This window comes from Oncorhynchus clarkii, chromosome 17, assembly GCF_045791955.1.
Source record: "Oncorhynchus clarkii lewisi isolate Uvic-CL-2024 chromosome 17, UVic_Ocla_1.0, whole genome shotgun sequence".
In the NCBI taxonomy this organism is placed as follows: Eukaryota; Metazoa; Chordata; class Actinopteri; order Salmoniformes; family Salmonidae; genus Oncorhynchus; species Oncorhynchus clarkii.
In genome coordinates, this window is record NC_092163.1 from 49,110,804 (window position 1) to 49,137,008 (window position 26,205).

General features: G+C 41.6%; 1 protein-coding gene across 2 annotated transcripts in view; it reads left to right on the top strand.

Annotated features, from left to right (window-relative positions):
- Positions 1 to 26,205, top strand: part of LOC139369795 (leucine-rich repeat neuronal protein 1-like) — a 37,941-nt gene that overhangs the window by 7,837 nt on the left and 3,899 nt on the right. Inside the window, exon 2 of one of the 2 annotated variants that reach the window (XR_011627068.1) lies at positions 5,553 to 5,637. The exons of the other annotated variant lie outside the window; for it this stretch is intronic. The gene's annotated coding sequence lies outside the window, so the exon portion shown is untranslated. Of the gene's footprint in view, positions 1 to 5,552; positions 5,638 to 26,205 lie in introns of those variants that run through there. 2 annotated transcript variants of the gene reach the window in all.

The window sequence follows — 26,205 nt, forward strand, 5'->3', positions numbered from 1 at the left end:
TTACTTAAAAACTAGCTACAAATATGAACATTTATGAAAACACTTCATATATTATCAACGGTATTGATTTTGAAAAACCACCCCATGGCTATTTCCAAATACCCTGGTGGTATACGGTATGTATACGGTTTACTGCCCAAGCCTAGCTCATAACAGTTTTTTTTTCTCATTCTGTTATCTGGTGGTCAAACCAAGACTGTAAAAACAGTATAGACGTCTCGCTCGCTCTCTCACTCTCTCCAGTTAATGTCACCTCTCCCGGGTCTTACTGACACCTACCCTCTTTCCATTTACTGTTACAAGCATCCTCACCCACTGAGCGCCGACCGACACCGGGTGAAAAGTAGTTTAAAATTGGTCAGCCTGCACTGGCAGCCTGCACCAGCATCTATGTTTCACAGATTTGGAAAGCACAGTACTATACAGTAGAGCGTAGTAGAGAACAGTAAAGTACAGTAGAATAGAGTACAGTACATTATAGGGCATTAACATAGACTACAGTATAATGTACTGTATTTAACTACTTTACTGAACTGTACTCTGCTGTGCTCTACTGGGCTGTACTGGGGTGTCCAAACTTGTGAAGCATAGACATCTATGATTGTTTCAGATTAGGTCTGGTCCGGACCAACCAAATGTGGTCTTGTTTGGGGGCCGAGCTCATTACAATACTAGCCAGTGTGTAGAACAATACTCAAATATGCAAAAGAAGGATATTGCATATTTCTACTTTTGGGTACCTATTCAGGATACATAACCATGAAGATAATGATATTCATATCCATAATTATGCATTTCTATATAGTACAGATCAGGGACCCATGATGTAATTCTGTTACCATAATTCTATTACCGGATGTAAATCCACTTCACCTACTGTAGTTCAATAACCCCAAAAAGCATTTAACTCAAGGTGTCATATCATAGCACACCTGACACCCCATTGTTTCTGCAGACATCTTTGAATCTTAATCTTACCAAACTTTGCATCAGCATAGTTCTTCCAGTCAATGTGTTTTTGTGACATTTTCAGTGTAAATTGTTCAAAGTAGTCCTTGTGCATAGAGTTGTATAGTTTGTTAAACTTTGAAATCAATGGATTTGGTTGGCATACATTTTAAAGTGAAAAATCTGAGTCAAAGTCTAATTCTGTTTCCGTGGAATTGCCCAGCAAGGACATGCAGTGCCCATCAGCTACAAACGCCTGGCAGGCCGGCTGGCTGTCAGCAGCACATGGCAGAGCTGGGGACTCGTGTCTGGAGACGTAATGTAGGAGTATTGTGACTGAAAACTAATAATAGTGATGGAATGGTAGGTTTGGCTGTGGTTGCTGTATTGTGATATGCTATGTTTCATCAGTAGTAGTTGTTGTTTGGGAAGGAGACATGCTGTGGTGCGTTTGTAGATGTAGTCAGTAGAATCTACTAGGTAACAGCAGACCCTTGTTTCTTTGTTGTGGTAGCGTAAGGCTGAACGTAGCCACGCTATAGTGGGAGCCATTGTCTGCTGGTATAGCAATTATCAGACTTTTCGTTTGATGGTGTCTGATGTTTAATCCGGTCATTGCATATGGATGTTTATCGTTGTGATCTCGTGCTAGCGGTAGTTCTTGTTCGCTTTTCGCTCTACGACGCCTAATGGCACACACAGCTGTCTCCTCATTTGGGTATGAAGCAGACATGTGGCATAGCCGGTCACCATGGTGACGGCATGAATGTGAGGGAGCCTGTTGTGTGGCTGCTGATTGGGAAACACTGCTCACATTTTAGGCCCAATGAAAAGGGCCGAATGAATGAAGAGAAACACATTATTCTTCCCTGTGAAAAGTGCTATCATGTTCTCATTAGACCCAGTTTCCTCTTGGCAGTACCAGCCAGTATCTGAAAGCCGAGGGTTAAGTCACTGAGCAAAACGGATACTGAAGACAGGCACTCTGTATACACTGTCTCCTCCCCAATGGATAAAAAGCAATTTGGCTCATTTTTATTCATATGCTTGCCTTTGTGTATTTTGGTGTCCAGATTCGGTGATTGAGAAGGTTTTAGCTATTGATGTCTTTGTGGAACAGTGAGTGCTTATGTTGGCAGAGTAGACTCAGCTCAAGGAAACCTAATGCTGTTACAAAAAAGCATCCATCTTTGGTCTAAGACTTCCAGACCTCTGTTCAGAGCTCTAAACAGGGTGTCTGTTGGCTTCTTACCCCAAGAACCAATGAGCTCTATGTGGGTACAGAGAGAGACCCACACAGCCTAACCCTGGATACGGGACCAGATCTGTCTTCTCCTGGTTGTGTGCTGCTGCTGTGGCTTTGATGAGCTTCATTAGTCCTTGTGCTGTTTGGAGACTCGGGTAATAAATGCATTTACGAGGCCTTGGCATCAAATAGACAGGGCTGATGATACCTAAATGACATATCGTCCTACTTGCCTGCCTTATCCTTTCTGGAAGGGAAGGCACTAAGCTGGGTGAACATATTTTGTATTTTTTTATTTCACCTTTATTTAACTAGGTAGGCTAGTTGAGAACAAGTTCTCATTTGCAACTGTGACCTGGCCAAGATAAAACAAAGCAATTCGACACATACAACAACACAGAGTTACACATGGAATAAACAAAACATACAGTCAATAATACAGTAGAACAAAAGAAAACAAAAAGTCTATATACAGCGAGTGCAAATTAGGTAAGTTAAGGACATAAAATAAATAGGCCATGGTGGAAAAGTAATTACAATATAGCAATTAAACACTGGAATGGTAGATGTGCAGAAGATGAATGTGCAAGTAGAGATACTGGGGTGCAAAGGAGCAAGATAAATAATTAAATACAGTATGGGGATGAGGTAGGTAGATAGATGGGCTGTTTACAGATGGGCTATGTACAGGTGCTGTGAGCTGCTCTGACAGCTGGTGCTTAAAGCTAGTGAGGGAGATGTGAGTCTCCAGCTTCAGAGATTTTTGCAGTTCATTCCAGTCATTGGCAGCAGAGAACTGGAAAGAAAGACGACCAAAGGAGGAATTGGCTTTGGGGGTGACCAGTGAGATATACCTGCTGGAGCGCGTGCTACGAGTGGGTGCTGCTATGGTGACCAGTGAGCTGAGATAAGGCGGGGCTTTACCTAGCAGAGACTTGTAGATAACTTGTAGCCAGTGGGTTTGGCGACGAGTATGAAGCGAGGGCCAACCAACGAGAGCGTACATGTCGCAATGGTGGGTAGTGTATGGGGCTTTGGTGACAAAACGGATGGCACTGTGATAGACTGCGTCCAGTTTGTTGAGTAGAGTGTTGGAGGCTATTTTATAGAAGACATCACCGAAGTCGAGGATCGGTAGGATGGTCAGTTTTACGAGGGTATGTTTGGCAGCATGAGTGAAGGATGCTTTGTTGCGATATAGGAAGCCGATTCTAGATTTCATTTTGTATTAGAGATGTTTGATGTGAGTCTGGAAGGAGTGTTTACAGTCTAACCAGACACTTAGGTATTTGTAGTTGTCCACGTATTCTGAGTCAGAGTCGTCCAGAGTAGTGATGCTGGACGGGTGAGCAGGTGAGGGCAGTGATCGATTGAATAGCATGCATTTAGTTTTACCTGTGTTTAAGAGCAGTTGGAGGCCACGGAAGGAGAATTGTATGGCATGTAAGCTCATCTGGAGGTTAGTTAACACAGTGTCCAAAGAGGGGCCAGAAGTATACAGAATGGTGTTGTCTGCGTAGAGGTGGATCAGAGTATCACCAGCAGCAAGAGCAACATCATTGATGTATACAGAGAAGAGAGTCGGCCCGAGAATTGAACCCATTTAATATTTACAGGGGTATGAGGTGTGTATGTGTGTGTGTATGATTTTGTGTACAGTATGGTTGTGTGTTTGTGTTTGTTTGTGTGTTTGCGTGTTTTGTGAGTTTGTAAGCTTTTGTGTATGGTGTGCGTGATCATGCATGTGTGTTTTGAGGAAGCTAAAACACATAAAGGCTGTGACAGAATGAAGAGGCAGAGTAAATCCCCTCTGCATGCCTGAGGCCTGCTCTAAACCAGCTGGATAATGTCTGGATGAGGGATTTCTGCCCTTTCAGTGTACCACTGGTTTGTGGAGGTGTGAGTAGGAGTGTGTGTGAAAGAAACTGTTTGTGCACCAGTACTAGGACCAGGACTATGTATGCAATTTATGTACAACCACAGCATGTACAGTATGAGTGGGTGGTGGTGTTCATGATTCGCAGGCACTGGTTTGCTGATGATATGCCTGTGTTCATGTTGTGGTATACGTCTTTATGTATGTTTGTATGTATAGCTCTTAAACTCTTTGTGTGTGTGTGTATTGTTGAATGAGTTATGTGTGTGAATGTGGGCCTTTGTGAGCTTGTGTGTGAGCATAATCGGCGTGTCTGTGCGTGCCTGTGTGTGTACCTCCGTGTAAACTGTAAATGAGTGTGCTGTTCTGTGCTTCCCCAGGCTGTGAGATTAGCGTCATGGTTCAGGCACTCAGGGGCAGTGGCGACCCATCATTCACAGAAGGTTGGGCAGAGCTTGAGCCCCACAATTTTATCAACAAAAAAAAAAGCATTTTATTTTGGCATTAATACATGTCACATATCAGTTTTCAAACAATGTAAAAAAAAATCTAAAATCATTGAGTTAAAAAAGCGGCATACAAACATTGTCTCTTTTTTGCTTTCTTGAGGATGGCAGCTCCAAAATGCAGGTGTTTCAGCCCAGCTCAGTGCTTTCTGTGGTGGTGGAGCAGCCAGCGGAAAATACGGAGCGTAGGGGTTGGTAATGTTCTCTAGTTACAACATGATTGGCTCAGTGTTCTGTCACTCATGGGGACACTACGTCACCACCAAATCTAAGGGTAGAGCTCGAAAATTCAAGTCCCTTGGGTGCTGCTATAGAGTTAAATTAGAAGTGCCCATCCAAGAAGGCTCAAGGTCATTGGTCACAGATAAAATGATGTCAAATCACTTTATATCTACAGTAGCTTTGATTGGACTGATCATATCAACATCATACTTTCAAAATCTTAGCTAGCAGTCATCATCATGAATCAAGTCGACAATCTACTGGAAAATTATTTTTAATACTTGTCATATGAAGAGAAATAATTAAAATAAATTATAGATACAACGTATTGGACATAAACATTACACAAGTTGGAAATCGCAAACTCAACAATGAGTGGTTTGGAAAGAATCAGTGGCTAACTGCAAGCATTGCAAAGCAATCACTAGCCTGCTATTCAGTTAAGTGGGTTTGTGTTCCCAAGTCTGGGTTTAAGGGTCTCTTTTCCATGTTTAAAATGTTAAACATTCAACATTGGCCATGCTGTCAATCCAGCATGATTTCTACCTCGCCCAAAGCAACTGTTAACTCGGAACTGGGAAATCTGACTTCAGTGAGTTGAAGACAACTTGGAACTTGGGAAAAAATTAGCTCTGACTGGGGAAATATGTTTTGGTCATCCAACAAGAATTGCAAGTCAGGAACTCAGGCCTCTTTCTAGAGCTACGACCTGAAGATCACTGACGTCATCATGATTCGACCTTGTTTTTTTCAGAGTTGTCTTGAAAGCACCATAAATCCAGAGAATGCCAGACTTTGATGAGAAAATTAGCCAATGAAGGACCGCCGCGCCTCCTTCCTGTTCAAGTGAGCACAGCACAAGGTGAGCCCAAAAATGTCTTGTATGCTGCTGCATAAATTATCTAATATGTATACTGTAAAATCCTGCAGCGCACGCAAGGTCCCCCTGCTCAAGCCAGCGCATGTCCAGGCCCGTCTGAAGTTTGCCAATGACCATCTGGATGATCCAGAGGAGGAATGGGAGAATATAATGTGGTCTGATGAGTTTAAACTCCACTCGCCGTGTTTGGAGGAAGAAGAAGGATGAATACAACCCCAGGAAACATCATTCTTTGGGGATGCTTTTCTGCAAAGGGGACAGGACGACTGCACCGTATTGAGGGGAGGATGGATGGGGCCATGTACCGTGAGATCTTGGCCAACAACCTCCTTCCCTCAGTAAGAGCATTGAAGATGGGTCGTGGCTGGGTCTTCCAGCATGACAACGACCCGAAACACACAGCCAGGGCAACTAAGGAGTGGCTCCGTAAGAAGCATCTCAAGGTCCTGGAGTGGCAGCCAATCTCCAGACCTGAACCCAATAGAAAATCTTTGGAAGGAGCTGAAAGTCCGTATTGCCCAGTGACAGCCCCGAAACCTGAAGGATCTGGAGAAGGTCTGTATGGAGGAGTGGGCCAAAATCCCTGCTGCAGTGTGTGCAAACCTGGTCAAGAACTACAGGAAACGTATGATCTCTGTAATTGCAAACAAAGGTTTCTATACCAAATATTAAGTTCTGCTTTTCTGATGTGTCAAATACTTATTGCATGCAACAAAATGCAAATTAATTACTTAAAATCATACAATGTGATTTTCTACGTTTTTGTTTTAGATTCCGTCTCTCACAGTTGAAGTGTACCTATGATAAAAATTACAGACCTCTACATGCTTTGTAAGTAGGAAAACCTGCAAAATCAGCAGCGTATCAAATACTTGTTCTCCCCACTGTATGCCCCCTTTATTTATCCTATGGTTCTGACTTGGTGTACAGGGATAACACTGTAAGAACAGCCCATGTTCTGAATTCTGTCGCTGTCCATTTTCAAAAGTGCTGAACAAATAGTTATATTGACTATGTCCGTCCTAGCTCGATCATGAATGTCTTCATCGAAATTACGGATGGCCTCTTATCTGCTTGTCATCCCCTTATGCCATAGTTTGTACATCTCAATTGTCACTAGAAACCACATTTGTTTAAGCAAGTCAGCCTTATCAGCTATATTTATTTTAAAGGCAGTAAATGAGGCTGAATGAACTGTTTCGCTGCCAGACAAGGCTCCGCTGATAGCCAGGTGTAGCAGTGGGAGGTGTTGGAACTGCTGTTGGGACTCTGCTGTCGGGACAGCTTTATGTAGGCCCTAAGAGTTTGTGGGCACCGTTTGTCACCGTTATAGTGCAATTAATATATTGTTTAGTGTTGTGTAGTGGCTTTGCTGGCATGCATCCCCAATTGTTTTTGTTGTTGTTCGCCCCACCAGATGATGATCGATGCTTGGCTGCCGTTTGACAAATAAAAATAATCTTGCTCTTATCCATAATAACCTCATCATGTAGGTAGCCTTCCCACACTGTCTGCGAGCTGTTGGCTAGACCACATGTTCCAAGACCAGAGTGGGCACGTTTGCCATGTAACACAACATTTGTTGTGACAAAACCATCAGTAGAATTGAAAATGTGATGGAAACATATTTAACTCGTATTTTTTATTTGGTACATGGGAATTTAACCGCAAAACATATTTTTATGTGCACTACGTCATCACACATCTCTGGTGGGAAAATGGGCATATTGTTTTTATGAGGATTTTTGAATATTCACATGAAAATCTGTCACCAATTGGATAGAAACCTAGCTACTGAGAGTGTTAAATCAACACTGAAAGTGTTGAGTCTGTGGACCCATATAGTCATCAGAAGAGTGTTAAATTAACACACTGCTTAGTGTAAAGCCTTATTCACATATTTCCCAGTGCCTTGCCTTTCAATTACATTGTAGCGTTACCAGCCATGACTGTCTTTGTTAGTGACAGAGGCATGGTTGTTGCGTTCCTCTGTTTTCAGTCTTATGAACTTCACTAAGTTAGATCCCAAGCAGATATGTTATTATTTTTTATTATTATTTAACCCAATACCATATGTATTTCATAAGGCTATATTTTGAGGCCCAGTTTTACTCCAGTACAGGGGCCTGAAACTCATACACATCACTTTGAACCAAAACCACACCCATCATACTTCTCAGCATGCTCTCTTGCAGGTTGAGTTTTAGAATTGTCTGTTTCAATATCTATTTTTGTGCATGTGCATTCATTGATTGATTAATCTTATGCGACACAAAGGTAAATAGAATGCATTTTTATAAACTAATCCAATCAGTTACACTTTTTGTACCCATTACTGAGTTGTTTGTTCCAGTTTAAATGTCGTAGGTAGTTTCCTCTCAGTGATCCTAAACCTGGCGGTCATTCTGAGTGCAGGTTGCAGGTGAAAACAAGTTCCAACCCTGGCTGGATTCCAATAGGAATGACACTTCATTTTGCACCCCAGCAAAGTTTTTTGAACACTGGACAATTTGCTGTACCCAAATGCCTCAAGCTGTCACACAAAATGCCAGGGCCCCCGAAGACACTCACTATAGGAGTAGAGTTAAACTAGGTTTAAAGCAGGGCTTGGGTCTCCTGTGACAAAGCATTTGTTTGTGTAGTGAGATATGATATGTAAATTCAAGTCCATTTTTTTATTTTCACATACACCATATAGGCACAGAGAAATGTGTTGTTTTATAGCTTCAACCATAGTAGTAGAGCACCCCTGGAGCAAATTAGCGTTAAGTACCTTGCTCAAGGGCACATCGACAAATTTTTCACCTTGTCAGCTCGGGTATTCAAACCAGCTACCTTTTGGTTACTGGCCCAACACTCTAGCCGCCCTACATTGCTCTGCATCTTTGCACCCTCTCCTTTATCCCTCACCTCTACCTGTTTTTCTTCTTTTGGGCTGTTCTGGGTTAAGTTCAAAGAATGTGTGAACACTGAATCTCTGTGTATCTGGTTTAAGCAGTTTGGCCTCTTCAGACAAGTGTTGCACCTGACTAGGGGTTGCTGGCCAGGAAGCCGAAAACAATGCTTGTTACAGTGCCTTGCGAAAGTATTCGGCCCCCTTGAACTTTTCGACCTTTTACCACATTTCAGGCTTCAAACATAAAGATATAAAACTGTATTTTTTTGTGAAGAATCAACAACAAGTGGGACACAATCATGAAGTGGAACGACATTTATTGGATATTTCAAACTTTTTTAACAAATCAAAAACTGAAAAATTGGGCGTGCAAAATTATTCAGCCCCCTTTACTTTCAGTGCAGCAAACTCTCTCCAGAAGTTCAGTGAGGATCTCTGAATGATCCAATGTTGACCTAAATGACTAATGATGATAAATACAATCCACCTGTGTGTAATCAAGTCTCCGTATAAATGCACCTGCACTGTGATAGTCTCAGAGGTCCGTTAAAAGCGCAGAGAGCATCATGAAGAACAAGGAACACACCAGGCAGGTCCGAGATACTGTTGTGAAGAAGTTTAAAGCCGGATTTGGATACAAAAATATTTCCCAAGCTTTAAACATCCCAAGGAGCACTGTGCAAGCGATAATATTGAAATGGAAGGAGTATCAGACCACTGCAAATCTACCAAGACCTGGCCGTCCCTCTAAACTTTCAGCTCATACAAGAAGAAGACTGATCAGAGATGCAGCCAAGAGGCCCATGATCACTCTGGATGAACTGCAGAGATCTACAGCTGAGGTGGGAGACTCTGTCCATATGACAACAATCAGTCGTATATTACACAAATCTGGCCTTTATGGAAGAGTGGCAAGAAAGCCATTTCTTAAAGATATCCATAAAAAGTGTCGTTTAAAGTTGCCACAAGTCACCTGGGAGACACACCAAACATGTGGAAGAAGGTGCTCTGGTCAGATGAAACCAAAATTGAACTTTTTGGCAACAATGCAAAACGTTATGTTTGGCGTAAAAGCAACACAGCTCATCACCCTGAACACACCATCCCCACTGTCAAATATGGTGGTGGCAGCATCATGTTTTGGGCCTGCTTTTCTTCAGCAGGGACAGGGAAGATGGTTAAAATTGATGGGAAGATGGATGGAGCCAAATACAGGACCATTCTGGAAGAAAACCTGATGGAGTCTGCAAAAGACCTGAGACTGGGACGGAGATTTGTCTTCCAACAAGACAATGATCCAAAACATAAAGCAAAATCTACAATGGAATGGTTCAAAAATAAACATATCCAGGTGTTAGAATGGCCAAGTCAGACCTGAATCCAATCGAGAATCTGTGGAAAGAACTGAAAACTGCTGTTCACAAATGCTCTCCATCCAACCTCACTGAGCTCGAGCTGTTTTGCAAGGAGGAATGGGAAAACATTTCAGTCTCTCGATGTGCAAAACTGATAGAGACATACCCCAAGCGACTTACAACTGTAATCGCAGCAAAAGGTGGCGCTACAAAGTATTAACTTAAGGGGGCTGAATAATTTTGCACGCCCAATTTTTCAGTTTTTGATTTGTTAAAAAAGTTTTAAATATCCAATAAATGTCGTTCAACTTCATGATTGTGTCCCACTTGTTGTTGATTCTTCACAAAAAAATACAGTTTTATATCTTTATGTTTGAAGCCTGAAATGTGGCAAAAGGTCGCAAAGTTCAAGGGGGCCGAATACTTTCGCAAGGCACTGTATGTCTGCTCCTGAGGCATTGTTGTGTACATCCTGTAGATTAAGAGTATAAACAGGATATAAATAGTATAGCATGATATCGTAGACTAGCCTTAATCCCCCCATAATGGTTCTACTCTTTTAGCAGTATTCCTGTTCCACTTTCACAGGAACAGGAATATCAGTCTATTGGTTACTTATGTGGAAGAGTTTCACAGTTCCTTATGTTAGGCCCTGATATGGCTATGGGTTACACTAGTTCATTTAGCAGACAAGATTTGTTGAGAATTCCGTGGCATTCTTTTTTATTATTTTATAGTATAAAGAATACAATTGAACATAGCTGAATAAAATATAAATAATATATTCTCCAAATGATTTCCAAGGAAGTGCACACATGCGGTTATTCTGTGTTAAGCAGTTAACAAAGAAACGTGTCCACCTATATGCTTGATTTAGAGCTATTTATGCAACTTTAGTTGTGACACAAAAGTTGGGCTATATGTTTTGATTTTTAATCCATTCTAAGGCTGCATGATGCAACTCTAATTATGATGTGAAAAAAAGTAGCGTGAAAGGCATGATCTCTGATTTTGTTTCTTGTGCAGGCTGCACACACTTCATCAGTCTCTCATTCACAATTTGACAAGCACTTGATAATATTCTCACCAGGCATCGAATTTACCAGCATCATCCCCCTTGTTTGGCCGTAGTGCCCCCTAAAAAAATCAATTCCCTTTGCAGCCAAAGTGGCCATTGTGCCCTTGGGTTGAATATAATAATTATAATTCCCTTCTCCCGGCTGCTGTGCTCCGAAGCACACTCACTCACATTGCAAAATTGAAGATTTTAGAAGTACTGTATGTTCCACATTTTGCCAACTTTTCGTCAGCCAACAAGATGAGTAGGCCTAACGAACAGCAAAAGCGCTAGCCTATGTCAATCTACTATCCCCCATAGTACAAAAGTTGACCTATTCTATTGGTCAACTTGTCCTTCTGTGCAATAAATAAATATTCTAAACATTCTCTGGGACACTTGTGGGATGCTACAATTGAAGTCGGAAGATTACATACACTTAGGTTGGAGTCATTAAAACTAGTTTTTAAACCACTCCACAATTTTCTTGTTAACAAACTATAATTTTGGCAAGTTGGTTAGAACATGTACTTTGTGCATGACACAAGTCATTTTTCCAACAGTTGTTTACAGACAGATTATTCCACTTATAATTCACTGTATCAAAATTCCAGTGGGTCAGAAGTTTACATACACTAAGTTGACTGTGCCTTTAAACAGCTTGGAAAATTACAGAAAATTATGTCATGGCTTTAAAAGCTTCTGATAGGCTAATTTACATCATTTGAGTAAATTGCCGGTGTACTTGTGGATGTATTTCAAGGCCTACCTTCAAACTCAGTGCCTCTTTGCTTGACATCATGGGAAAATCAAAAGAAATCAGCCTAGACCTCAGAAAAAAATGGTAGACATCCACAAGTCTGGTTTATCCTTGGGAGCAATTTCCAAATGCCTGAAGGTACCACGTTCATCTGTACAAACAAGAGTACGCAAGTATTAACACCATGGGACCACACAGCCATCATACCGCGCAGGAAAGAGATGCGATTTGTCTCCTAGAGATGAACGTACTTTGGTGCGAAAATTGCAAATCAATCCCAGAACAACTGCAAAGGACCTTGTGAAGATGCTGGAGGAAACAGGTACAGAAATATCTATATCCACAGTAAAACAAGTCCTATATCGACACAACCTAAAAGGCCACTCAGCAAGGAAAAAGCCACTGCTCCAAAACCGCCATAAAAAAGCCAGACTACAGTTTGCAACTGCACATGGGGACAAATATTGTACTTTTTGGAGGAATGTCCTCTCGTCTGATGAAAAAAAATATAACTGTTTGGCCATAATGATTATCGTTATGTTTGGAGGAAAAAGGGGGAGGCTTGCAAGCCGAAGAACACCATCCCAACCGTGAAGCACAGGGGTGGCAGCATCATGTTGTGGGGGTGCTTCGCAAACTAGATTGCATCATGAGGGAGGAAAATTTCATAAATATATTGAAGCAACAGCTCAAGACATCAGTCAGGAAGTTAAAGCTTGGTCGCTCATGGGTCTTCCAAACGGACAATGACCCCAAGCATCCAAAGTTGTGGCAAAATGACTTAAGGACAACAAAGTCAAGGTATTGGAGTGGCCATCACAAAGCCCTAACCTCAAGCCCATAGAAAATTTGTGGGGAGAACTGAAAAAGCGTGCGCGATTAAAAGAGGCCTACAAACCTGACTCAGTTACACCAGCTCTGTCAGGAGGAATGGGCCACAATTCACCCAACTTATTATGGGAAACTTGTGGAAGGCTACCCAAAACATTTGACACAAGTTAAACATTTAAAGGCAATGCTACCAAATGCTATTTGAATGTATGTAAACTTCTGACCCACTGGGAATGTGATGAAAGAAATAAAAGCTGAAATAAATCATTCTCTCTACTATTATTCTGATATTTCACATTCTTAAAATAAAGTGGTGATCCTAACTGACCTAAGACAGGGAATTTTTACTAGGATTAAATGTCAGGAATTGTGAAAAACTTAGTTTGGCTAAGGTGTATGTAAACTTCCGACTTCAACTGTATATATCCCAAATGAATACAACCACTCGCATCAGAAAAACTTTTAAAAGCAATGAGGCTGATGCAACAGATCAGAATGTTTAGCTTAAAATGTTGATAAACTATTAGGCTATTTTGTTCACATTATAAGTGCAGCAATGTGCACACAACAGTAGGCTATAAGTGTGAACGTTCCCAAATGCAATCAATTAGCGGGAAAACACTGTTCTCAAAAGTGACCGCAAATGTGATTATACATGTAATGCTTTATTATAATGAAGCATTTCTATGGTGAAAATCATCTTCCCCAAACTTGAAACTCATGCGCCGCCTATGATTGCCAGTTAGGCTCTACAACGGTTGTAAAGCGGATTCATGTGCTTAATTTTAAGTAGTTATTTGGCCACTTTAGTTGTGATACAAACCTGATCAAAACATTTTGGCCTATGGGCTACGCTACATGAAGTGTGCGACTATGATTTGAAGAAAATCGCCAAAAAATGAATGCACTGTTTCTTGTCTTACTGCACATGCTTGCCGTCATTCACACGTGATAACACATCAGCTGATAATATTGGCACCGATCAGACTATTCTTAATTCAATGTTGTCTTTACATATACTAAATAATATGTGTGAAATTAGTTTTGATTTAGAATGGAATATTCAGTCACCTATCTCGGTAACAGGGGCATGGGTAAAAAAAATACATGTCATCTATGCACCTAAATTTGGAATTGAGGATACTTTTCCCGTTGTTCATTTTCATGCCAGCCAGGTAGGCTAGTCTCCTGTTGTAAGGCAAAGCAATGTGCTTAATGTTAAGAAAGTTGATGAATAAATATAGTAGGCCTAGCCTATAGAAAGCTGATGGGATCCTTCTCTTTTTAATAGAGGCCTTCAAAACTCTGTTTTTTCAAGCAATTGCATAGACTATAGAAATATTGCGCCTGTGGCGGGCCGGGTGCAGTGCACGCTGACACGGTTTGCTAAGTGCATGGTGTTTCCTCCGACGCATTGGTGCGGCTGGCTTCCGGGTTAAGTGGGCATTGTGTCAAGAAGCAGTGTGGCTTGGTTGGATTGTGTTTCGGAGGATGCACGGCTCTCGACCTTCGCCTCTCCCAAGTCCCAAATGGGAGTTTCAGCGATGAGACAAGACTGTAGCTACCAATTGGATACCACGAAATTGGGGAGAAAACGGGGTAAAAGTAACAACAAAAAAATAAGACAAAAAAATGTAAATAGAAATATGGCACAACATGAGCTCATGGGCTCTCATGGAGTGTTTGATTAGATTTTCGAATACATTTGCATTGATGTCAGTGGTTCGAGGGACAATAGAGTGCCAAGTACCAGGCAGTTATCAGGTTTGGTAGGCTATGAATGACCATCAGCAGCATCAGAGCTTGGAGAAGCCTAGTTACCAGTTACCGTGACTAAACGGTCACATGGAATTTGACTGTGGTCATGACTCATGACTGCCGGTGTGGCGGCAAAACGGTCACCGAAACAGCCCTAGAGGTGACCTGTCATTATCAATCCCCCCCCCCCCCCCCCCCCCCCACACACACACACACACACGCATGAACACACACACTGTGGTAGCGTTCGGTCAGACCGGATACAACCCCCCACAGAGCTGCCAGCCCTCCAGGAGTCTGGTGCCAGGTGTCTGAGTTTTATGGCTTCAGCGTGAAAACAGCGATTACCTCGCCTGTCTCCTCCAATTTAAGAGAAGAGAGAGGGAAGGAGCGAGGAAGAAAGAGAGATGAGGGGAGAGAGAGACAAAAATTAGTTTGCCTGATAGATGGCTGGATATAAAAGATGCAGTGTATAGACAGACAGACCGATAGATACAGTTGAAGTCGGAAGTTTACATACACCTTCGCCAAATACATTTAAACTCAGTTTTTCACAATCCCTGACATTTAATCCTAGTAAAATGTCCCTGTCTTAGGTCAGTTAGGATCTCCACTTTATTTTAAGAATGTGAAATGTCAGAATAATAGTAGAGAGAATGATTTATTTCAGCTTTTATTTATTTCATAACATTCCCAGTGGGTCAGAAGTTAACAAACACTCAATTAGTATTTGGTAGCATTGCCTTTAAACTGTTTAACTTGGGTCAAACATTTTGGATAGCCTTCCAAGCTTCCCACAATATGTTGGGTGACTTTTGGCCCATTCCTCTTGACAGAGCTGGTGTAACTGAGTCAGGTTTGTAGGCCTCCTTGCTTGCACACGCTTTTTCAGTTCTGCCCACAGATTTTCTATACGATTGAGTTCAGGGCTTTCTGATCGCCACTCCAATACCCTGATTTTGTTGTCCTTAAAACTTCTTTGGGATAGGGGGCAGCAATTTCACTTTTGGATAAATAGCGTTCAACTTCCTGCTACTCATTCCAAGAATATAAGATATGCATATTATTAGTAGATTTGGATAGAAAACACTGAAGTTAATAAAACTGTTTGAATCATGTCTGTGAGTATAACAACTTATGTAGCAGGCAAAACCCAGAGGACTAACCATTCAGAAAAAAATCAATTTGAGGTCACTGTCAATTCAATGAGTTTCCATTGGGGAACTGGATTTCTCAGGCACTTGTTTGCAGTTCCTACCGCTTCCACTGGATGTCACCAGTCTTTGGAAAATGGTTGAGGTTATTCCTTTGTGAAATGAAGAAGTACGGCCATCTTGAAACAGTGTACCACTGTTGAGTGTTGGACAGACTAGAAAAGTAGCATCAGTTTGTTGTTGTCCTGTATTGAAAACAGATAGACCCGTCTTCAATTTGATCGATTATTAACGTTTAAAAATACCTAAAGTGGTATTACAAAAGTATCAAGATCAAACGCGCCAAACGCGCCAAATAAATGGACATTTTGGATATACAGTGGGGAGAACAAGTATTTGATACACTGCCGATTTTGCAGGTTTTCCTACTTACAAAGCATGTAGAGGTCTGTAATTTGTATCATAGGTACACTTCAACTGTGAGAGACGGAATCAAAAACGAAAATCACATTGTATGATTTTTAAGTCATTCATTTGCATTTTATTGCATGACATAAGTATTTCATACATCAGAAAAGCAGAACTTACTATTTGGTACAGAAACATTTGTTTGCAATTACAGAGATCATATGTTTCCTGTAGTTCTTGACCAGGTTTGCACACACTGCAGCAGGGATTTTTGCCCACTCTTCCATTCAGACCTTCTCCAGATCCTTCAGGTTTCGGGGCTGTCGCTGGGCAATATGGACTTTCAGCTCCCTCCAAAGATTTTCTATTGGGTTCAGGTCTGGAGACTGGCTAGGCCACACCAGGACCTTGAGATGCTTCTTACGGAGCCACTCCTTAGTTTCCCTGGCTGTGTGTTTCGGGTTGTTGTCATGCTGGAAGACCCAGCCACGACCCATCTTCAATGCTCTTACTGAGGGAAGGAGGTTGTTGGCCAAGATCTCGCGATACATGGCCCCATCCATCCTCCCCTCAATACGGTGCAGTCGTCCTGTCCCCTTTGCAGAAAAGCATCCCCAAAGAATGATGTTTCCACCTCCATGCTTCACGGTTGGGATGGTGTTCTTGGGGTTGTACTCATCCTTCTTCTTCCTCTAAACACGGCGAGTGGAGTTTAGACCAAAAAGTTATATTTTTGTCTCATCAGACCATTTGTACCTGTTTCCTCCAACATCTTCACAAGGTCCTTTGCTGTTGTTCTGGGATTGATTTGCACTTTTCGCACCAAAGTACGTTCATCTCTAGGAGACAGAACGCGTCTCCTTCCTGAGCAGTATGACAGCTACGTGGTCCCATGGTGTTTATGATTGCGTACTATTGTTTGTTCATAAGAACGTGGTACCTTCAGGCATTTGGAAATTGCTCCCAAGGTTGAACCAGACTTGTGGAGGTCTACCATTTTTTCTGAGGTCTTGGCTGATTTATTTTGAATTTCCCATGAAATCAAGCAAAGAGGCACTGAGTTTGAAGGTAGGCCTTGAAATACATCCACAGGTACACCTCCAATTGACTCAAATTATGTCAATTAGCCTATCAGAAACTTCTAAAGCCATGACATAATTTTCTGGAATTTTCAAAGCTGTTTAAAGTCACAATCAACTTAGTTTATGTAAACTTCTGACCCACCGGAATTGTGATACAGTATAATAATCTGTCTGTAAGGAATTTTTGGAAAAATGACTTGTGTCATGCACAAAGTAGATGTCCTAACCAACTTGCCAAAACTATAGTTTGTTAATAAGAAATTTGTGGAGTGGTTGAAAAACGAGTTTTAATGACTCCAACCTAAGTGTATGTAAACTTTGGACTTCAACTGTAGGTGCATAGATAGGTAGATGAATAGATGGTTAGATAGGTTGATGGATGGATAGAGGGGGAGATATGACTTTGAGATCTCTATATTGTTCTTTCCTGAGCCCTGAGAAGAGGAAGAGGATGTAAAGCCCCAATGTTCCAGTTCAGTCACAGTATATGAATCATTGAGATGGCTCTCTGTATTCCCGGGTCATTTTATTTGAATAATGATATGGATCATCATGGCTATTGGAACGGTATCTAAGAGGTGTGGGAGTTTCTCACGGTAACAGCCATAAAAATAGGATACTCACCAGATAATGGATACTCTAATGGACTTCACATCGTATATATTGTATCCAGTATACAGTACTGAACCTTGTTTCTCCCACACTGACTAGAAAAACAAATTGAGAATTTGTACTGGCAGATAGGCCTTTGATCAGGCGTTGGGTTATGGATATGTAGATTCCATGTTGTGATCATTGTTAAAATATGCAGACATGAAACACTGGGACTGTCATTCTGTTATATGTTCTGTATTACTACGTTTTGTTTGAGTCAGTATAAATACCACACCTGCAATATGCTGAATCAAAGCTGTGAGTTCCTGTCAGTCTCACATCCTTGTGCTTTGTGTTTCTGCCAGATTTGCGCTGAATGTAGATGAGAAATCACACATGAAAGAAAAGAGAGAAATCAAACAAAACCTGTTCTATGTTAATATTGAAACTCAGAGACATGGTTGTCAGGTTTTGATGTGTAAACACACACACACACACACACACACACACACACACACACACCATTTCAGGCTGTGCGGAGTGTGTTTTTGAGGATCAATGTGTTATTTTATGAGTATCTGACTTAGACTGGAGGCTGAGGAACACTGTGGTTTATTCTCAGTGTAGGAGCTGCAGGACCCAGAGAACACAGGACCAGGAGAGTTATGGGAGGCTGATTATTCCTCCAGGTTGAAGAGATATATTGCCATCCTCAGCTGTAATAGCTTCACACACGCACACCCACTTGAATCCTGCCTGAACAGATACAAAGTGTTTCACCTTGCCTAAAAGGCTGGGATTTAATCATCCCTTTCCCCAGTATTGAAAACAAATTAGCCTGGATAGCGATGGATTTGGTTTCATTTGTGAGAAAAATGCTCAAATGCTCAAATGCTCAAATGGATAGGAGTTACTAGGGCCTGCCCTGTGCTCATCACTGTCATGTCTGTTTATGATAATGCAGTGTTATTTTCCACTGTCACTGATTTGAATATCCCCAGGCAGGGCAGGCAGAGAAGAGGCATAGTCATAGATCATGTGCAGATCATACTGTACATGGTAGTTCATCCCCATCATACCTACATTGACCTGTCACCTGCTGAGAACACTACTCTCACAGCAGCACAGAGGTTTTTACCACTACAGTGGAAATACCTTTATCACTGACATCACCAAACTGATATAGGAAAAACATATTTCCCCCTGACAGGCCTTACGATCACATGGAGAGGAAGAATAAACTGCTGTGTTTCATTTCAATAATTGGGCCTCCTAAATGTGTTGGGGAAAGAAGAGACCGCAGCAGTGCCAGTGGCTCATCTGAAATAGATGTGAGGCGCTGGCACGGTGGCGGTGAAGGGCTTCTGAATGCTCCCTGTCCTCTGGGGCTAGACCTGTCAGACCAGCCCTGCCACTACCAACACGCTGGCCTCAGCCCTGCCCGTCCACCCACATCCATCCCACCACCCTGGGCCCAGCCCGGTGCTGGCAAAGTCACAGCCCAGAGGTTCCAGGCCTCTAATTGATTTCTACCCACCTGTGTTGCCGGTGCTTTCTAGAGACATGTCTTGAAAATCGAGTCTCCCTTTAAAACTATGTCGAGCCAAGCATTTTTCCTCTCTCTACCCACCCTGGTTGTGTAAGTAATGTTCCCACAGTCAGATCAGCGAGCACTGGCTGCTGCTGCCACACCAAAAGGATCTTCCTCTGTCACTGTGCCGGCACAGTAGCATAGGCAGATATTCCCCTGGGGGAGAGTAACATGTAGGTAATCTCTGAAGAGACGGACACAGAATATTGTACATCAGGGTGGCCGAGTTCATATCCACAATACACCTCTGATACGAACAAATATACATATCAAATATGCATCATACATTTAGTCTACCACTCTCTAATCTACTAATATACATTTAGTGCCTACAGCTTGAATTCAAAATGGATTAATCCAATTTTTTTTCTCAACCACCTACACACACAATACCTCATAATGACCAAATGAAAACATGTTTTTAGACATTTTAGCATTTAAAAAAAAATGACAATACAGAAATATCCCCACACCCCTGAGTCAATACTTTGTAGAATCACCTTTGGCAGCAATTACAGCTGTGAGTCTTGCTGGGTAAGTCTCTAAGAGCTTTCCACACCTGGAATGTGCAACATTTGCCATAATGTTTTCAAAATGCTTTAATCTCTGTCAAATTGGTTGTCCATCATTGCTAGACAAACATTTTCAGGTCTTGCCATAGATTTTCAATTAGATTTAAGTTAAAACTGTAACTCAGCCACTCAGAAACATTCAGTATCTTCTTGGTAAGCAACTCCAGTATAGATTTGGCCTTGTGTTTTAGGTTATTGTCCTGCTGAAAGATTAATTCATCTCCCAGTGTCTGGTGGAAAGCAGGATTTTGCCTGCACTTAGCTCCTTTCCATTTATTTTTTATCCTGAAAAACTCCCCAGTCCTTAACGATTACAAGCATACCCATAACGTGATGCAGCCACCACTATGCTTGCAAATATGGAGAGTGGTACTCAATAATATGTTGTCTTGGATTTGCCCCAAACATAACACTTTGTATTCAGGACAAAAAGTTAATTGCTTTGCCACATATTTTGCAGTGTTTCTTTAGTGACTTGTTGCAAACAGGATGCATGTTTTGGAATATTTGTATTCTGTACAGGCTTCCTTCTTTTTACTCTGTCTACTAGGTTAGTATTGTGGCATAACTACAATGTTGTTGTAGTTACTCCTATCACAGCCATTAAACTCTGTAACTGTTTTAAAGTCACCATTGGCATCATGGTGAAATCCCTGAGCGATTTCTTCCTCTCCGGCAACTGAGTTAGGAAGGACGCCTGTATCTTTGTAGTGACCTGGTGTATTGATACACCATCCAAAGTGAATTAATAACTTCACCATGCTCAAAGGAATGTTCAATGTCTGCTTTTTTTTGCCCATCTACCAATATATGCCCGTCTTTGCGAGGCATTGGAAAACCTTCCTGGTCTTTGTGGTTGAATCTGTGTTTGAAATTCACTGCTCAACCGAGGGACCTTACAGATAATTGTATGTGTGGGGTACAGAGATGTGAGAGTCCTTAAAATATCATGTTAAAAAACATTATTGCACACAGTGAGTCCATGCAACTTATTATGTTACTTGCTAAGCACATTTTTACTCCTGAACATATTTAGGCTTGCCACAACAAAATCAATACTTATTGACTCAAGACATTCCAGCCTTTCATTTTTTTATTAATTTGTCAAAATTACGAAAAACATAATTCCACTTTGACATTATGGGATATTGTGTGTAGGCGAGTGACAAAAAAATCTAAATGTAATCAATTATGCATTCAGGCTGTAACACAACAAATGTGTAAAAAGCCAAGGGGTGTGAATACTTTCTGAAGGCACTGTATACATTGATATGCATTACAATTCTGGACCATAATATTAAACATTTTCTGAACAACAAGACAGGTCTTCTGTACACAAATATAGTGAGCCATATGCACACAATGTGTATTTAATACAAATTCAATACAATGTGAACTCAGATTTTATAGTCTTATTGTTGGATGTGCAGTATGATTTATAACACCCTTCACTCACCCAGCTGTTAGAACAGCCGGACTAGTACATGTCACAGTTAATGTATGTAGTATGCTCCTTATTTGATATAAAAAGGAGGAGAATTAGGAGGACACCGATATGATGAAGTACTTTACTGAAATCTCTGACTCACTCATTTTTTCTAGCTTTTGTTCATCAGAGGTAACCTGCCCCTAACAGGCCAGAGCAGTCAGGTTGATTGACATTCGGACTGATTAACTTAAACTCAGTGTTGGATTTTTTTCACCTGTTTTTGGCTGAGTAAAAGCTTGTTTAAAAGACAGAAACTAACCTCTGCACAAAAGCACAGCAACAAGAGTAATTTCACAGATGTATTCTACACTGTTAGCCATATCAAATGAGTCCCCAAGAAGTCTGCAGGCTGGTGCTGTGTAGGCTGGGTGATATCTCTAGCCTAACCCTCCGCTGAGAAACTATACAGAATGTCAGGCATTTCAGTCCAAACATAGAACCAGACCTGGGCTCAAATACTATTTGAAATCTTTCAAATATTTTAAACATCTGCTGTTTCGGTGGGATTTTTACTTTTGGGACTTGTCTATTGTTCCCATTGAAACAGGCAAGGTCAATCAAACACAGCTAAAGTATTCAAAATGATTTCAAATAATATTTGAAACCAGGTCTGCACAAAACCTGGTGTGCATGTATTTGACTCATAAATGTATTCTAACATACCGGTGTGACTGTTTATTTTCACTTTGTCAGCAGCAAACTAAATCTATTACTCTCAGTTTCACTGAAATGTTGCGCTGTCAGTAGCCTATTTAGCAGATATGAATTAGTTATTCATGCTGTTATTTAGGTTAAAACCCAGCTAGCACATTTGGTTCCTTGGAAGTTGTGGGAACATATGTTTTTTGGTTTCCTATGGTGTGGGAATGAAGCCATATATTTCCTGACCGGTAAAACTGAAAGTTTTTTAAACCTCCTGAGAACAGACGTTAAAATTCCTCCTGGACACGCCATCATGAGGCCTCAAATAGTGACCAGAGTTACTTTCCTGACGACACAGACGGCTTCATCAACAACAACAGGTAATGTGTGTCATATGAAAAGTTGTATTAAAAAATACCCGGCTTGATAAACTACACTGAACAAAAATATGAACGCAACATGTAAAGTGTTGTTTCACAAGCTGAAATAAAAGATCCCAGAAATGTTCCAAAAAGCTTATTTCTCTCAAATTTTGTGCACAAATTTGTTTACATCCCTGACAGGCATATCAAGAAGCTGATTAAACAGCATGTTCAGAACAAAGGTGCACCTTGTGCTGGGGACAATAAAAGGCCACTATAAAATGTGCAGTTTTGTCACAACACAATGCCACAGATGTCTCAAGATTTGAGGGAACATGCAATTGGCATGCTGACAGCAGGAATGTCCACCAGAGCTGTTGCCGGAGAATTGAATGTTCATTTCTCTACCATACGCCTCCAACGTTGTTTTAGAGAAATTGGCAGTGCGTCCAACCAGCCTAATAACCGCAGCTCACGTATAACCACCCCAGCCCAGGACCTCCACATCCGGCTTCTTCAGCTGCGGGATCATCTGAAACCAGCCACCCAGACAGCTGATGAAACTGTGGGTTTGACTTCAGTGGACCAATGCTCATCTTCTCTGGCCACTTGCACGCTGGAGAAGTGTGTGCTTCACGGATTAATCTCGGTTTCAACTGTACCGGGCAGATGGCAGACAGTGTGTATGGCATCGTGTGGACGAGTGGTTTGCTGATGTCAACGTTGTGAACAGAGTGCCCCATGGTGGTGGTGGGGTTATAGTATGGGCAGGCATAAACTACGGACAACAAACACAATTGCATTTTATGGATGGCAATTTGAATGCACAGAGATACCGTGACGAAATCCCAAAGCCCATTGTCGTGCCAGTCATCCACCACCATCACCTCATGTTTCAGCATGATAATGCACAGGCTCATGTCGCAAGGATCTGTACACAATTTCTGGAAGCTGAAAATGTCCCAGTTCTTCCATGGCCTGCATACTTACCAAGCATGTCACCCATTGAGTGTGTTTGGGAGGCTCTGGATCGACGTGTACAACAGCGTGTTCCAGTTCTCGCCAATATCCAGCAACTTCGTACAGCCATTAAAGAGGAGTGGGACAACATTCCACAGGCCACAATTTACAGCCTGATCAACTCTATACGAAAGAGACCTGGCACTCGGCATAAATGTTTTACTTGTCACAACTTTTACTTGTATTGTCTTTTTTAAATTATTGAATGGTATCAGTCAATATGGGGAGGGAGAAACCCTGTGTATTCTGCAGCAGGATCAGGGAACTCCTGTTGTATACGGAAAACAACATTGGAAGGTATGACCACTCTGACATGTTTGCCAAGGTAGCCCCAATACCACCAGACAAAATGTTGATTGGCACTGTATCTGTATCGGCTGGGCATGACAATGAAAGGTGAAAGGTGTGCATTGTTATATTAGCAGAACATTGCTTCTATGGTATGTTTATTCAACACGGACCTGTTGCTACATTTGAAAGTTAGCAAAACACTTAGTTTAGAATATCTACATAAATTCAGCAATTGCATTCTTTTCATATTACTCTGTAGGCTACTGACCTATTCAAAGCTTCCTCCGTCATCTCACCATACATCTATCTGCCTGTAGTTATTGAACTCAACCTGCAGGAGGTTTGTTTGTTATGATTGAGTGGAGGAAAACAGCTGCTGGAAAGGTCTGACAGATAGGTGTGTCTTGGTGATGGCAAGGACACACCCCCAAGAAACACAGACATCAAACCTCACCCCCAAGCCAACTCACATTTGGCTTCTGTCATGGCTGCCAGCATTTCTTGAGAAGCAAGCCAAGAAATGAGGCCAAATCAGCAGGTGCAGTTACCCTTTAAATACCCAGTACAACACCCCATGGCAAAATGGATAGAATTTCAGGAAATTACCTTCCAGACCAGAGTCCGGAATATAAATATACATTCAGTGAACAGTTTATTAGGTACACCACCCAGTTCACGAAAATGGTTCACTCCTACAAACAGTGAGTCACGTGGCCATGGTTTGCTATATAAAGCAGGCAGAGAGGCATTCCGTTACTGTTCAATTGAATGTTAGATTTGGCAAAACAAGTGACCTAAGCGACTTTGAGCGTGGCATGATCGTTGGTGCCTGCCAGGCACGCTAGTTCCAGTACCTCAGAATTGGCCGGTTCTCCGGGGCTTTTCACGCACAGTAGGGTGTAGGGCTTACCGAAAATGGTTTGACAAACAAAAAACATCCAGTCAGCGGCAGTCCTGTGGGTGAAAACATTTAGTTGATGAGAGGTCGAAGGAGAATGGCAAAAATCATGCAAGCTAACAGACGGGCCGCAAACAGGCAAATAACGGCTTTGTATAACAGTGGTGTGCAGAACGGCATCTCGGAACGCACAGCTCGTCGGTCCTTGTAAAGGATGGGTTATTATAGCAGACGACCACAATGGGTTCCTCTTCTATCAGCTAAAAACAAGAAGTGGATCCGGTGGGCACATGCTCACCAATTCGGGACAATTGAGGAGTGGAAAAACAGCCTAGTCGGACGAATTCCGGTTCCTGTTTCATAATGCTGCAGGCAGAGTCAGGATTTGGCTTAAGAGTCCATGGCCCCATCCTGCCTGGTGTCAACGATACAGGCTGGTGGCGGTGGTGTAATGTTGTGGGGAAGGTTTTCCTGGCACACGTTGGGTTCCTTGATACCAATTGAGCAACATTTCCAAGCCCCGAATAATTCAGGCTTTTCTGGAAGCAAAGGGGTGTCCGACCCAGTACTTGATTGATGTATCTAATTAACTGGCCACTGAGTGTATATGTGTACTGTATGTGAATGGTATGTATAGACAGTATGTGAATAGAAAAGGTGTGTACAGCAGTAGTTATATAACATGAATACAGTATACACATAGTGTTCAATGACTATGTACGTAGGGCAGCAGTCTAATAGGCTGACCACACCACTCGCGTCGCGTGCGCGAGTGTTGCAAAATAAGTGTAGAAATCAATGTTATTCAATTATTGCACCCACTCTGCTCGCGCGTGTCAACGAGCGTCTGCGTTGCCAAGTGCTAAAATAGAACTCCTTTCTATTTCTGACGCAGATCGCGCTGCAAGTCCTGCCTCTCCCATCTCCTCATTGGTTTATAGAAGCAGGTACCCACGTGTCGTCTCCTCATTGGTTATACCCACGTGGGTGATTGAAAGACGAACTGTGTTGCCGGTTGGTGTAGTAATACTATGAATGTTTAGATGCCAATCACCATATAAGTTCAAAGATGAAAATGCCTGGGAGGAGGAGAGATGAGTAGAAACGATTCAGTTGACCATTTTATGTGTGGATTAATTGTCTGAGTAGAGGACCTTGTGCATTTCAGGTAAAATATACAACTCAATGTTTATATACCAGGACAAATTAGCTAGCAACAGCAAGCTAGCTAAATAGGACAAATTAGCTAGCAAGTGCAAGCTAACTAGCGAAATTGCCATAAATGTTTAATGCTTTTCGACCTGTTCCCAAATTAATGTAATTGGTTAATTAATGTAGTTTGTTTTGATATTTTAACCTGCGTGTAGTGATCACGTTTGGTGTAGGGGGACAAAATCAATTTATGCAAGAGACGCACTCACGCGTTTGGGTTCAGTGTAAGGTTCAGAGGACTGGGCGGAGGCCAGCTAGTGATGACTGTTTAACAGTCAAATCTGTTCTATGTGCGTTATTTATATGTTTGCCGTTCTTATGTTTAATTTTTGCATATTTTTCTTTCGATTTTGTACACCAGCTTCAAACAGCTGAAAATGCAATATTTTTGGTAATGAAAAAATATATATTTCACAGTGGTTTAGATGGTACGAGGATTCTCTACACTATACTTGCTGGTTTTGTCACATTAACTGAAATTTATGTGACAAAAATGTATATAGAATTTTAGCAACCAGGAAATGGCGGAGCAATTTTTGCATGGTGCATCTTTAA